The following is a 15,634-nucleotide window of genomic DNA, read 5'->3' on the forward strand; positions in this document are numbered from 1 at the left end:
CTCAGAGAGGAGAAGCTGCTCCTGTGAGATCCTCCTCTGCATCCCAATGCAACACATGACAAACGACCACCTGAGCTAGACACCTTGCTACACATGCAAGCAGCCTAATTCGGTTCACACAGCTGTCTGAGAGCCTTTATGCATATAGGTGTGCCTGTTGAAGGGCAAACGCTCTATGTACAGTGTGTGCGTGTTCCCGCATGTGTCAAGTAACAAGGATTAATGCTGCCAGTGATAAAGAGTATTTGTCAGTCCTCTGCTGCATATCACAGTCACTAAGTAAGACGAGCCCAACATCCAACATGATCTGTATGCAAACATCAATGAACAGTCTACATTTAAGTGCATATGTTTTGACAGATTAGGTCTATAGCGGGTTCTTTTTTTTTTCTTTTTCAGGTCATAGAACATTTGGGCTTTTTACAGTAAGACACTAACAGCTCACACACACAAATATAAAAGCCCTGAAGCTCTGTCCAACAGCAGAATGCAGGATTTTAATATTGCTGCAGCACCAGCTCGTCTTTTATTATGGCATTAAAATGTGTATGTGTGTGTGTGGGGGAGTGGTGGGGGGCATGAAAGTGATGATCAGGTCACTTACAGGTTGGGGCTTTGAGGCTTCAGACCCAACATGTGATTTAGAGCTGGTGGGATTTGAAAGGGATCACACTGTTCAGCTGCTGGCCAGCAGGTTCCTCAAATCACAGAGTGATGGAGTAAGTTCTCACACAACCTCCCTCGTTCTCCCATCCTCATCTACCCCTTACCGTTACCCTAATTGCCCCTTTCCTTTCCTGTCTTCATCTGAGTCCCATTTATTCATGACCAGTACAGCACAAGCGCATACATGGACTGAGAAGCAGAGGGGTTTTCTCTTTACGACCAAAGAGAATCAATAAAAATGATTACATAATCGTTAAGTATTGTCACCATTATAGAAAGCTGTGAGTTGTTTTTAAGCCAGATTGTGCTGACATGAGTGGTCATAAGAAGATTGATGGACAGCTATTTGAGCACATTGTAAAGATAAAAATCCCCTCGTTGCCGATCGAGGAGCCTGGTTGAGGAGCAAACCCTCCCACCCTGCTGGATTCTGTCACAGACACACACATATGAACACACACACACACACACACACACACACACACACACACACACACACAGATTGCTGTGATCCAAAATTGAAGGCAGATGTGTTTGACATATAACACAAATGCTCATCCCTGTGATCGTGTTTTACAGATTTCAAACCACTGCGAGGAATTGTCTGATCTGCTGTGTCAACTTCTCATCAACCTGTTAAATCCACTCACGAGACTTAACAGAAAATGTTTCAACAGTAAAAAAATAAATAAATAAAAATTAAGACTCGAGGTGGCTTTTTTTTTTTGGTTGAGTCTGAGTTCTCTTACCTTGCAGCGAGTCTATGTTCCGGAGACATTGGAGCACATATGCAGCGCGTCTTCACACGATGACAGGGAAGCGGCGGACAGTCGTGCAGAGGTGTTTCACATCTGAGGACGGAGGGGAAAAGCCGGATTTCTCCTCTGTTTTTCTGTTCCTTTCTTGATATGTTTTTCAAAGCCCTCAGAGGAATGGAGCACTGACAGAGGAGGAAGAGGAGGAGGAGAAGGTGGAGGTGGAGGAGGAAGAGGAGGTGGTGGAGGTGGAGGAGGAGGAGAAGGAGGAGGAGGAGGAGGAGGAGAGGGAAGGCTGAGGAGGGAGCAGTCTGCCGGGCTGGGCTGCTGTGGATCACCTGGAGCAGTGTTGGGCTCCGCATTTACTCCTCCACTGCAGCAGTGCGAGGCAGCGGCGCGAGCTGCATGTTCCACAGGCTCCCACAGAACACCGCAAAACAAGGACACGGAGTCTCCATCTGCTGGATTCAGGATTCTGCAGCTCTGTGGCTCCACGCGCTCCTATCCCCATCAGCATGCACACTCACTCCTCTTTCCCTCTGGGTTTCTATCTGCATTTCCCCCTTTATGCCTTTGCCTCACACTCCTGTTCCGTCTCAGGGGGGTTTACAACAGGTCACACATGTGTTGCCATTGTTGCCATGTCATTTAGCTCTCAGTTTTCCTGCTCTGTGTCCTCATATTGACTGGTGCATGTGGTCATACGTCTGGTGCTCTTGGTAATAAAACGTCAAGCTTAATAAACCCTCAGCCAACCTCACACTCTCCCTTCGATGACATCACTCCTTCGACTGAGAAGGGAGGGAGTCGTTTCCTGGTCTTGTCGGGACCCTGCTGACGTCACTGAGATCAGACACGATTCTCAGGCCATGTGCAGGTGTTCAGTCGGCATACAATCCATAGAGAAAGTTAAACAAAGCTGAACAAGAGGATCCACAGCGGAGCACAACTACCAACACTTCTCACCGAGGTAAACACAGCTACAGATTGGTGCGAATTACAGCAGCACACGACACAAACAAGTTCTGAGGCTATTTCAATAGATTTTTTTTTTTTGGACACTTCTTAACAACCTCTTCCACCAACTACAACAGCAAATCCAACACCAACCAACACTTGATCTCCAAGTGCGACCGCCCTCATATTCCCCTCACGTCCTCCCTCCTTCAGCAGCAGCCTCCTCATTCCAACAGCACAGCAGAGCTTCTGGGTTAGAAGACACTCTGAGAAAGGAATAAATGCAGATTTGAAGAGGATCATATTCATCTTAGGCCTAACCTATGAGTCATCGGTACTCTGATGGAGAATGAGTTCTCCCTTTCAAGATGGAAAACACGTATCAGTTGCAGATGCAGATAGAAACGAGGACAGCTTTAATAAGGGCACTATAATATATTATTTTGTTTTGCTGCCCTATCTACACTGCAAAAACAGCCAATGTAACCAAACTATCCTTATTAAGCTCAGAACATGAGGAAAAGTCTGGTTCCTCTGCTCACATATTACACAAACCATTGATTTACTTCAGTATTTGCTAATATAAGTCTATATTTGATACTTTTTTTTATTGAATTATGTTTCTAATGCAAAACAATCTCAAGAAATCATTCTGTTGTAGTTTCCTTTTTTTCAGTGTACTAGGACATAATGTGATGTACTCTTTTGTAAACTGTCCTTTATTTATGCTTTCTTTTGGGTGGACAATGATGAAAAACTACAACTGTTTCAGTTTTTTTGTGGCAGATTTTTTTTGGTTTTGTTTTTTTTTTTTTTTTCTGCAAAGCTTAGGTGAGAAAACAGAATGTTCTGCTGAGACTGAGCTACAAAAGTAGATGTGGTTTTGTAGTGAGACTGAGTGAACCATTGCAACCTTCTTTGCGTCTGATAAACACGTAAAGGTTGAACATTTCAAATAAAATGAGAGAATCAAGAATCCTGTGTCTGGGTAACAATGAGTGAAAATTTTAAAAGTGACAAAGATGGCTCTGCCTTGAATTTCAGCTTTATCAGAGTCATTAATTGTGATGAAAATTTGAGTAGTTGTACCTCACATATCGTTTGTACAAGTGCTGCTGCTGAAATTGAATGAAACTGTAATAAAACACTTTTCACATAATCACAAAAACATGCGTCTTACAGTTTTAGGATGGAAACGGTGCAGTGAAAGGAAATATATTCAACACAATGTTTATGCTCCAGTTCTCTTGTATTTAGGTACAACTTTATCCTTGTAAATGTGTGTGCTGCTGCTCACAAATTGTTGAGATCATGCGTAAGTAAAGTAAGTTTTTTTTTTTGTTTGTTTTTTTCCCCAAGACAACACAGCAAACAGTCTGTGGTGGATTCTGATGATTGCCAGCTTTTCAGATCCACCAGTAGATACTGTGTGTCATAGCACTGGGTGTGTTTATACTGTAGTCAACAGTCCCACCTAGTGGTACAACACTGAGTTTAACACATTTCAGTTTCAATCCTGTTCTTCAAAAACAGGAATAAAACCCATCATACTCATGAGTAAAGCTTACAGTCATTCACAGTAGGTCATAAAAAGCGTCATTGCTTTTGGCTCTGACACTTCTTGCCTTTATATTCCTTAAAAGAATCTAGTCCACACCGTCATTAACAATCTGTCTCAACCTTGAGAAAGTGATGACTAAGGTATGATCAAGAGCAAGTTTTGCAGATAAAGAAAGACAAGAACTCCTCTAATTCTTTAGGTAATACACATCAAACAGGCAAAAAACGTTCCTGTATCCACACACATTCACTTCATCAGGAGCCTTTGTGCTGACAAAGCCTGTAAAATCACAGCAAGACCCTCCACATGATTAACTTTCAGATAATCTCTGATATGTGGATGGCCTGAAATCACAGCGTCAGCCCATTTGTAATGCTTTAAATAAAAGACATTTCAGAATGCAATTAAGAAGATAATTACATGTATGATCAGTTGTTCCAGTGTGGGAGAGACTGTCATACTTGAAGCTTTACTGAATCTAGTAAGATGTGAAATTTTAAATAATCAGCAGCAAATTATGGGCAAAATGTGTACCCGTGATATTAATGAGCTGAATGAAAAGGGTAAAGCCTGAGTTAAAAATAGCCAAAGCTGACCTGAAAATGTTTGTTCACTGGTGAGTTATTTTCTAATGTAAGAAAGCTCCTTGCAAGAACCAAAAAAAAGTTAGAAATATCTAGAGAATACAGACAGAAAACCTTGTCATCTGTGAGTTCACTTCCACTGTTCGCTCTATTTATAACCGAGTAAATTAAAATTCACCAAACTACATTTTACTTCATCTGTTATGAGTTCATCTTAGGCTTTACCTTCAAAATCCTCCTAGTGATAGTGATAGTATTTGAGGTTTGTGCTGACGTGAGCTAGCGTTTGATCATCTACGACGTCCAAAAAATACCAAGAGAAAGGGAGCGGACCCCTGCAGTGCTTTTTCCTCCGACTGCTCTCAGTGTTCTGACCTCTGCAGCGGGAAGCAGCCCTGCAGAGTTTAACTAATGAAATACTATCTACTTTATACCTCGTGCCCAAATTTCTCCACACAACACAGCAGCTCCCAGCGCCATCAGAAGATGTGAAGTCACACTTTGACATTTCTGTCTTTAATGAGGGAGATTTTCTTCCCCTGTCAGTTTTTTTAAGTGATCTGTTCATACAATCTCTTCCTGTTCCTGTTCGAGCACTGGAGTTACAGAAAATAAACTAAGGAAATAAAGTTTGCATTCCCATATTGAGACTGATCTGTTGGATGTTAATTACTTTATGAGCACTGGGTATGCTTATCTGTGTCTAATATGTAGAAATACAAAATGTCTGTCGCTTCATTTATGTCACAATCTTGTCTTTTGGTCAACACTGTACATTTCTTTACACATCACAGGTGAAAGGTCGGTAAAGTAAGAAATAGACCTTTTCATGTGGTCATATTAAATAATAAAAATATATTGAAATGCTGGAAAAACTAGTACAGATAGATTAGTAAAATTACAAAAAAGAGAATAATTAACAAAGTAGGATATTTTGAAGCAACTAATAATTTATTTATTCAACTTAATACCCTAAAATTGTCGGATATTGTATGTATTAAAATATTAGAGATGATTTATGAAGTATAAAAATAACATTGTTCCAAATAGCATTCAAGAGTTCTTTAAATTAAGACAGAGCAACTATAATTTAAGAGGGCTTTACATTTTTGAATGTATGAAAGTGAGGACAAATGTGAAGTCCACATGTATTTTGGTTGTGGGTGTGAAATTATGGAATGGATTTAAGTTATTCACTTCTCCGACGAAGTTTAAAAAAATGCCTTAAGTATAAGATCATTCAGGAATATTAAGCGGAGATGGTAGATGTGTTTTTGTTGTTAGTGATTCTTTTCTAATAATGACAATGCTCGACGATGTACACATTTAATTTAATGTAAGCGGTGTGTCAGGTGAAAAGGATAGGCAAAAAATAAGCTAATATAATAGTCAAATATACGAATAGTTCTGATAATAGTACTGATATTCCAAACTCCCAACAGGAGGAGTGTTGAGCCGCATTATATAATAAATTCCCATTATGTAATAAAAGTTCAAAATGTACTAAGAATGTCACGTCATCTTGTAATAAAGCCACATTATGTAATAAACTGACATATTTTGTAATAAACTACGTCAACGCATTATATAGTAAATTTTTTCACATTATGTAGTAAGTTATTACAACAATGAAAAACTTAATTACAAAATGCACTTGACACATTTTTGTTTAAAAAAATGTAATAACATGGTTCATTATGTAATAACAATCCAAATTAATATAATTTCAGAGCAATTTAGAAGAAATTAGTCACAGGAGCTACAGGTAATGTAATCAGAACTTTAACCACACAGTTTAAAGATTAATTTAGCACATTACATTTTCCTGAAAATAAAAATATGTCAAGTGCATTTTGTAATAAATTTATTAAATTGTAATAACTTACTACATAATCCGAAAAAATTTACTATATAATGCATTGAGGTAGTTTATTACAAAATGCGTCAGTTTATTACATAATGCGACTTTATTACATTCTTATTACATTTTGAACTTTTATTACATAATGGGAATTTATTTCATAATGCGGCTCAACAAGGAGCCACATGTACATGAACACGCTTAGAACCACCAAAAACCACCAATAAATCAACACTATGTATCCACACACTGTATTACATCACACAAAGTACAAAGCTCATTGTTTAGACACATGTCTGTTTTATGGTATCATCAAGTTTTGTCCTTTAAACAAACACTCATTGACAGTTGGTCCTAATAACACTGTCTTACAAGCTTCACATCAACTGATAGTTTACATTATAGCTCTGTTAGCTTAGCTTTGTTTTTAGACAAAAAAAAAACACCCACAGTAAAACCACAAATCACCTTGGTTTTCTGTTTGGTTTGTGTTGTCAATAGCTGAACTAAAGATCTGTTTGGAATCGTCCAAACAAGGTCAGAACTAAACTGTGGATAAACAAACAGCCAATTTAGCAAAGATCATATAACATCATATAATAACTTTACACCTCCATAAACCTCATAATCGAACTCATCCATGTAGAAGAAATGCTGTGATTTCAGCATCAAACTCCATTCTTTTCATTTAGAGCTGTGTCCGTTGGTAAAAACAACAACAGTACTTCTAGCTTTTATCACTTTGTCACTTTCATTGGCACTAAAAGTTGTTTGTTAGTGGCTCTCATCATCACGTCTCATCACTTTCTGACATTTTGATCAAAGACCTTGTGGCATTCGTTCTCCTCACCATGGGAGACCAGCAGAGTGACTCACTATTCCCTCTAGTGGTCACATACATCCATTCAGTTCATATCTCTATAACCCAGTACACTGGCATCTGTGACATATCTTCAGAACTCTTCATTCTAAACACTCTAACGATAATTTTACATAACTGTTTGGTATTTGAGAGGAAGAATACTACTATACTGTGATATTGGTTGAGATATTTATGTAAATGGTGTAAAATGTGGAGCCATATTAACCCATAGACACAGAGCTACTTTTGTGTCAGTTCCCAAATGAATTTTTCTCTCTATTTAACCTTTCTTAAATAATTTATCACCATTGATTGTCGTATTATCCTCTGTATTTTGCATTTTTTTTCAGTCAAAATCAGGTATTTTCCATTATTTAATTTGTTGATCATGAAAATGTTCATAAAAGCTTAGATTAAACTTGAGGTTTCTTAAATCAAAAACAAGGAAAACTGAAGAAAAATTGACTTTTTCAACAAAATCTATCATTAACTGAACATAAACAAAGTGTCTCCATCCACTGTCCACTAAGGTCAGGTTTTCAGTGCAGAGCATTTATTTTCATGGGAGGATTTCACTGTGTACATACTTTTATTGGCTTAAGTGATGATCTGAATACCTCCTCTTCTACTGACTACAGCAGAATTGTTCTTGAATTAAACTGTCTAATGATGGTGAATTTTGGTATTTTACAAAGAACATGAATAGGATAAACCCATAAAGACCCAGTGTTACTTTTGTGTCAGTTCCCAAATGGATGTTGCTCTACAGGGTGGGGAAGCAAAATTTACAATGAACATTTAGTTGTTTTTTCTCAGCAGGCACTATGTCAGTTGTTTTGAAACCAAACATATATTGATGTCATAATCATACCTAACACTATTATCCATACCTTTTCAGAAACTTTTGCCCATATGAGTAATCAGGAAAGCAAACGTCAAAGAGTGTGTGATTTGCTGAATGCACTCGTCACACCAAAGGAGATTTCAAAAATAGTTGGAGTGTCCATAAAGACTGTTTATAATGGAAAGAAGAGAATGACTATGAGCAAAACTATTACGAGAAAGTCTGGAAGTGGAGGAAGCAACAAAAAACGTACCAAAGCTTTTATTAAAGCTCTCTAATCCAAAATCCTAAAGGATCCAACCAAATCCAAGAGAAAAATGGCAATTGAACTTGAGGTAGACAACAAGACTGTTAGAAATGCAGTAAAATATGATTTGAAGTTAAAATCTTACACAAGAACACCAAAACACTTGTTGACAACAGCAACAAATCCAACTTTAGCAATTTTTGGGAATCATGTTTATGGCTGCCTTCTAGCCCAGATCTAAACCCTCTGGATTATGCTATTTTAGAACATGCTACCAATAGAACATCACACAGCAATGTCGACTTTCTTAAAGATACTATTAAAGAAGAATGGGAGAAGTTGTCACCCGAATATTTGAGGAACACTTGCGCAAGTTTCAGGAAGTGTGTGAAGGCAGTTATTGAGAAAGAAGGAGGACACATAGAATAAAAACATTTTCTATTATGTCAATTTTCTTGTGGCAAATAAATTGTCATGACTTTCAATAAACTAATTGGTCATACACTGTCTTTCAATCCCTGCCTCAAAATGTTGTAAATTTTGCTTCCCCACCCTGTATATTTAACATTTCTAAAGTGATTTATCACCATTTATTATAACATTCTCTCCTTTATTTTGCGTTTTTTTCAGTGAAAATCTGGTATTTTCCTATATTTAATTTACCAATCATATTAAAGCACAGATTAAAGTTGAGGGTTATTATATCAAAAACAGAGAAAACTGAAGAAATGTGACTTTTTCAGTCAAATCTTATTAACTGAACATAAATCCAGTGTGTGTATCCACTGTCATTGATCCAACTCCATGGCTTGTACTGGTGAATCAATGTTGTAGAAGATGACGGTGTTTCCACGTTCACTACGAAGCCTCTGAACGTCCAAATGGGTCATATGTGATAACTATGAAAAGATGACAAACTGCATTTTACACCAATTATCTATATGGATTGATAGGATTAGTGGATCAACAGGTATTTTAGATCAGTATATGATTTTGGTCGGCAGTGGCTGTTTGGGTTTTTATGGGTTAAAGACAGAGGTGACAATTACAGCATGTATTTATGCTTTAATATCCACAATGGAAAAACTATTTAACCCATAAAGACCCAGTGCTACATTTGTGGTAGTTCTCAAATGAATTTTCTGTTTATTTAACCTTTCTTAAGTGATTTATCACCATTCATTATAATATTATCTTCTGTATTTTGCATTTTTTCAGTGTAAATCATATATTTTCCTATATTTAATTCACAGATCATGTAGATGTTCATTAAAGTTCAGGGTAAATTCATTGGTTATCATATCAAAAACAGAGAAAACTGGAGAAAAAGTGACTTTTTCAGTCAAATCTATCATTAACTGAACATAAACCCAGTGTCTCCATCCACTGTCATTGATCCAACTCCATGGGTTTTACTGGTGAATCAATGTTGTAGAAGATGATGGTGTTTCCACGGTAACTACGGAGCCTCTGAACGTCCCAATGGTTCATATCTGATGACCATGAAAAGATGAAAACTGTATTTTACACTAATTATTTACATGTATTGATAGGATTAATGGATCAACAGGTATTAAACAGTTTAGATCAATATATGGTTGTGTTTGATGGTGGATCTTTGGGTCTTTATGGGTTAAGCCGGGTGTGTACCTTTCCTTTATTTTCCAGTTTTAACCCATAAAGACCCAAACATCCACCATCTACCAAAATCATGTAAACTGTTTAATATCTGCTGATCCATTAATCCTATCAATCCATGTAAATAATTGGTGTAAAATACAGTTTGTCATCTTTTCATAGTCATCAGATATGACCATATGTGGACATTCAGAGGCTCTGTAGTTACCGTGGAAACACCGTCATCTTCTCCAACATTGATTCACCAGTAAAACCCATGGAGTTGGATCAATGACAGTGGATGGACACACTGGGTTTAAGTTCAGTTAATGATAGATTTTACTGAAAAAGTCACTTTTTCTTCAGTTTTCTCTATTTTTTGATAAAATAATAAACTTTACTCTGAGTTTTTATAAACATCTACATGATTAGTAAATTAAATGTAGGTAAACACCAGATTTTCACTGAAACAACACAAAACACAGGAGATACTATTATAATAAATGGTGATAAATTACATAAGGACCGTTACATATAGGGAAAATTTTATTTGGGAAATGACACAGATGTCACGCTGGGTCCTTATGGGTTAACTTCATTGTGTGTGTGTGTGTGTGTGTGTGTGTGTGCGTGTGTGTGTGTGTGTGTGTGTGTGTGTGTGTGTGTGTTTTACACTATTGCAAACACCAGCCAACCAACACAGTCGAAGCCTACTCGGTATGACAACTCACAAGTCACGAAAAACAACAGAGCCACCACTACTGTTCCATTATTAATCCATTACACATCTTTTCGAAAACTTTAAGACATAGTCTGAGTGATGTCTCGTGGTTAAGTTGGATGGAACCGCCCCTCCCACCTCTTACCTGAGTCCTTCTCAAAGAATAGACAGCAGTGAGTCTGTAGTAGCCATGGCAACACCTGTGACAGATGAGAAGATGGATGACAGATATAGTACAATACAGCTGAGTCACTCCAGATTCACACACTGGGTGAATGGAGGGGAGCAGCACAATGAGAGCATGTGGGCATTACTGACAGAAGAAACTTGAACAAAAAGCTGTAGGTCCCCTCCATTCACAGTGGCACAGTCTCAATCACACACACACACACACATACACACACACACATACACACACACTCCTCCATCCTCCACCTCCAAACACACACACTAATCACTACCCACACGCTGTGCATCATTTATTGACTGATCGGTGCAGGAAACACCCTGACAAGTGCAAAACCGCTCAGTGAGTGACTCATTCGTCTTCTGCAGAACTTGGGCAGTTTCTGAAATGTGCACTTTTGACTCTGCACACGAGCTATGCACACCCATGCACGCCGTCTTCATCTGGACTGGAGGTAAAAAAAAAAAAAAAAAAAAATCCCAGTCCCAGCAGAAGCCAGTATGTGCACTTGCCATAATAGTCAATAACATTAATAAGAGGCTGCGCTGCAGGATCCACTCCACGCACAAACACGACACCGTGCATGTTCCATCCTACCTTTTTGAGCGCTGACATCTTCCGCCTCAGAGAAGGTCACTTCTTCACTGAGCCAAACGACGGGAGTAAACGGGCTAGAAATAAGTGAAAGGCGACCATGTCCCCCGATCTCCGTGGAAATGTTCATTGCCTTGTTCGGTGGAAACATCTGCAGCCCAGCAGCTGTAGTTTCCCATCATGAAGGAGGCTTGTGCGTGTCTGATCCACCGCAGGTCCTGATGCAGCAGCAGCACTCTTCATTCTTTGGAGATGACTTCTAATGCACTGATGTTGTGGTCACTGATAGCACAGCTCCTCATGTAAAGGCAGCCTATATCAGACGCCATTTTTACAAAGTCTGCACCTACTGTAGCCTACTTGTATTGATTCATTCTAAAGGGAATAAACACGCAACTTAAAAATACAAACTTTGACTGGATTATAACATAAAACTAGTCCTTATTATAATCCAGGTTTGATCAGGTATTAAATGAGGAATTTGGATTCACTGGAGACACCATGATGTATATGATATAAAGTGAAAATACACGTAGGCTGGTGTGTGGAGTCATGTAGTGCTGCAGTAGGGTTGTGTAGTAAGTTAAGAAATAAATATTCAGTGGAAGAAGAAGTACTCAGATGTCTACTCAGATAAAAGTACATGTACAGTGTAGAAATACTCCATTACCAGTAAAAGTCCCAAATTAGATAGATAGATAGATAGATAGATAGATAGATAGATAGATAGATAGATAGATAGATAGATAGATAGATAGATAGATAGATAGATAGATAGATAGATAGATTCTTTATTGACCCCAAAGGTAATTCATTTGCTCAGTTACACAGCACCACACTCTCTCACAATGCACTGCTAAAAACTGGGTAAACATCAATAAAATATTAAATATAACTATAAAAATATAAAATATATAGACAATGCAATAATGTGCAAATGAATTATGTCTGACTACCACTTATCTCTCTCCCCTCCATATTAAAAAAATAACAGAAAACAGACAGACAGACAGACAGACAGACAGACAGACAGATAGATAGATAGATAGATAGATAGATAGATAGATAGATAGATAGATAGATAGATAGATAGATAGATAGATAGATAGATAGATAGATAGATAGATAGAGAAGGATTTTGTCTGCCTCGTGCACTGAAAAAATGTTTTGTTGAATTTACTGAATTTTAATATAAAAAGTGGTTGCAAGCAATAAATATATCTAAATCCAGACTTTTTTTTTTATTTTTTATTTTTTTTTTTTATATTTTTGAGTAATATCAAATAAATTACATAAGCACTTGTTCTATTTCCTTAGTAATTCTAACTAAACCCATTTTTATTTTACTAAAATTCATTGTGTAATTTATATTGTGGTTAGTTGATTTATTATTGTGCCTTAAATTAAATTATTTTGTTTTATATATTTAAAATATGTTCATTCAATTCACAGTCTTTCTTAAAACAAACGCGTATGTAAACGACTTTATTTTAATCTGTCAAATTATAAATATATGTTACATTATGATGGGTGGTGCAGTGGATAGTGCTTGTGCCTCACAGCAAGAAGGTCCTGGGTTCGATTCCAACACCAGTGGATGGTGGTTGGACCTTTCAGTGTGGAGTTTGCATGTTCACCCTGTGCCTGTGTGGGTTCACTGGCTTCCTCCCACCATCTAAATTTCCCATATGAATGTAAGAATGATTGTTTGTTCCTATATGTCAGCCCTGCGATGAACTGGTGACATGTCCAGGGTGCATCCCCCTTTGCCCATAAGTAGCTGGGATAGGCTCCAGTGACCCTAGTGAGGATAAAGCGTGTTCAGATAATGAATGAATGACTCAATGTGAATTCTGACGTACACCAAAAACAAAACTGTCTCATTTACAACTGAGTTCTAGTGGTATGTGTATAAAGTTGGATCAGATGGAAATACTTAAGAAAAGTACGTCAACATTATGTTTAATTACTAGAGTAAATTTAGTTACATTCTACCACTGAAAATGTATATCTACTTATGTCAGTGTTGGCCTACATTAACCCTTTCATGCACAAATTATGAGAACCTTAATCAAAAAATTTTTTCTGGAGTGTTTTTATTCCTCTTTAGGCATGAAAAAATAAAAGTGATAGAAAATTTTCTTCTGAAAAATAAATAAATAAAATAAAAATAATTTTAAAAAATAAAGAAATAAAATAAAATACATTTAGAAAAGTATAAATGACAAAAAAAAATTCTTATGAACCTATTTTTCGTGAAGTTGCAAAAATATCCACTCAGCTGGACACATGTTTAATTTTTGACACACAGAAACATGTATTTACTTATAAATTGTGTGAAAACTGTGGGGAAGGTTTGTGATTCTGGGGGTTTATCCTTAGGAGAGATCTACATAATGTTACCAATTCATGTCAGAAAATACATGTAGTGTCTTAAAACTTTAATAAAGATATGTGTAAAAAAACAAAAAAACAAAAAAAAACAACAACGAAAAGAACAACAAAATCCATGAATATACAAGAGAACAGCTGTAGAATAGCTGTCCACTGTAGTGACCACTATGCATGAAAGGGTTAACTAACAATAGGACTACATTATCAACAACTTGATATTTAATTTTCCTTATTATGTAATGATTTAGTGTTCACTCGTGATTCTCAATGATTAAAATTGTTGGGATTATGCATTATGTATTTTCTTATTCATCAGCCAGAAGATGAAAATGACCAGTTTCTATCCAAGTGCTCTTGTTTTTAGAGCCTATTATGTAGGAAAGATGCTTATTTTCTTCATTTGTGTTGTATATGTGTTTGTGTTATATGTTTAATTTCTACTTATTCATGATAAATGTATTGTTCAGACACATTTTGACTGTCCTACCTTCATGATATAGCTTAGTATTCAGTATTAGCCGGGCTCTAGTTCCTTTGGGGTTTGATATTAGCTCTATTCTGACTAAATGCCAGCTCAGCACATATATTGAATATCTAAAATATTTGCAATAGTTGGTATTCAGGACATCAGGTCATACCTGAGCTGCACCTTCATGCATAATCATTTCCTGCACACACCTAGATTAACTGCACCTGCCATTCATTCATTCACCAACACACTCCACCTTCTATTTGTCTTAAAAGTTAACCAAATCTGGTTCTTTTAAAGAGCCTTAAGACTGTGCTTATGCTAATAAAAATGAGTGGGATTCGGAAGGAAGGAACATGTGGGATTTTTACCAGATAAAGGTCACGGATAAAATCATACAGATACAGTAAGAACTGCCTGAATTTGATCTGCTCATAGCGCAGAGAAAATCAATCTGCATCCACATATAATATTTTAATAATAAGAATAAAACAAGCCATCATTTATGGTCACTTCAGTTAAATAACGTTCAAGTATTTTTTGGATTTTGGAAAGACAAATACTGATGGGTTACAAAACACTGTAGGATGCAATGAAAATGGCATAATGAGAGTAAGCTGTACATGTTTAGAGCACAAAAATAACAGCAAACATCTATAAGTTTATGCATATAACTCGCATTTGTAAGGCTGTATTTCCATAAACATTTGTGTTTGTCCAGTTACTGTATTTCACCTATTGTTAGATTTAGACACCAGGGGGCGACAGAGACAACTCTGTTCTGAGTTCTGTCCACGGTTCTGAAAGAAAGAAAGAAAGAAAGAAAGAAAGAAAGAAAGAAAGAAAGAAAGAAAGAAAGAAAGAAAGAAAGAAAGAAGAAAGAAAGAAAGAAAGAAAGAAGCATCTTCAGGAGTATCATTTTGCATTTTTGTCTTTTTTTTTTTTTTTTTTTTGTTTTGGAACTTTTTATTGTCATTTTCCCAATATATTACATTACATACCTGACATGAATTAATAAAATAACTAATAATTATAATCATATCAGTGTGTGTGTGTGTGTGTGTGTGTGTGTGGGTGGGTGGGGGGTGGGGGGGGGTTCACAGACAGACAGATAGATAGATAGATAGATAGATAGATAGATAGATAGATAGATAGATAGATAGATAGATAGATACGTTATTGAACCCGTAGGAAATTAATTTGCTCACTTACACAGGACCACACTCTCACAATGCACTGGGTGAAAACTGGGTAACCATCAATAAAATATTAAAAATAAATATAAAAATCTAAAATATCTAGACAATGCAATAAT

The sequence above is a fragment of the Sphaeramia orbicularis genome, chromosome 24 (assembly GCF_902148855.1).
Source record: "Sphaeramia orbicularis chromosome 24, fSphaOr1.1, whole genome shotgun sequence".
Taxonomy (NCBI): domain Eukaryota; kingdom Metazoa; phylum Chordata; class Actinopteri; order Kurtiformes; family Apogonidae; genus Sphaeramia; species Sphaeramia orbicularis.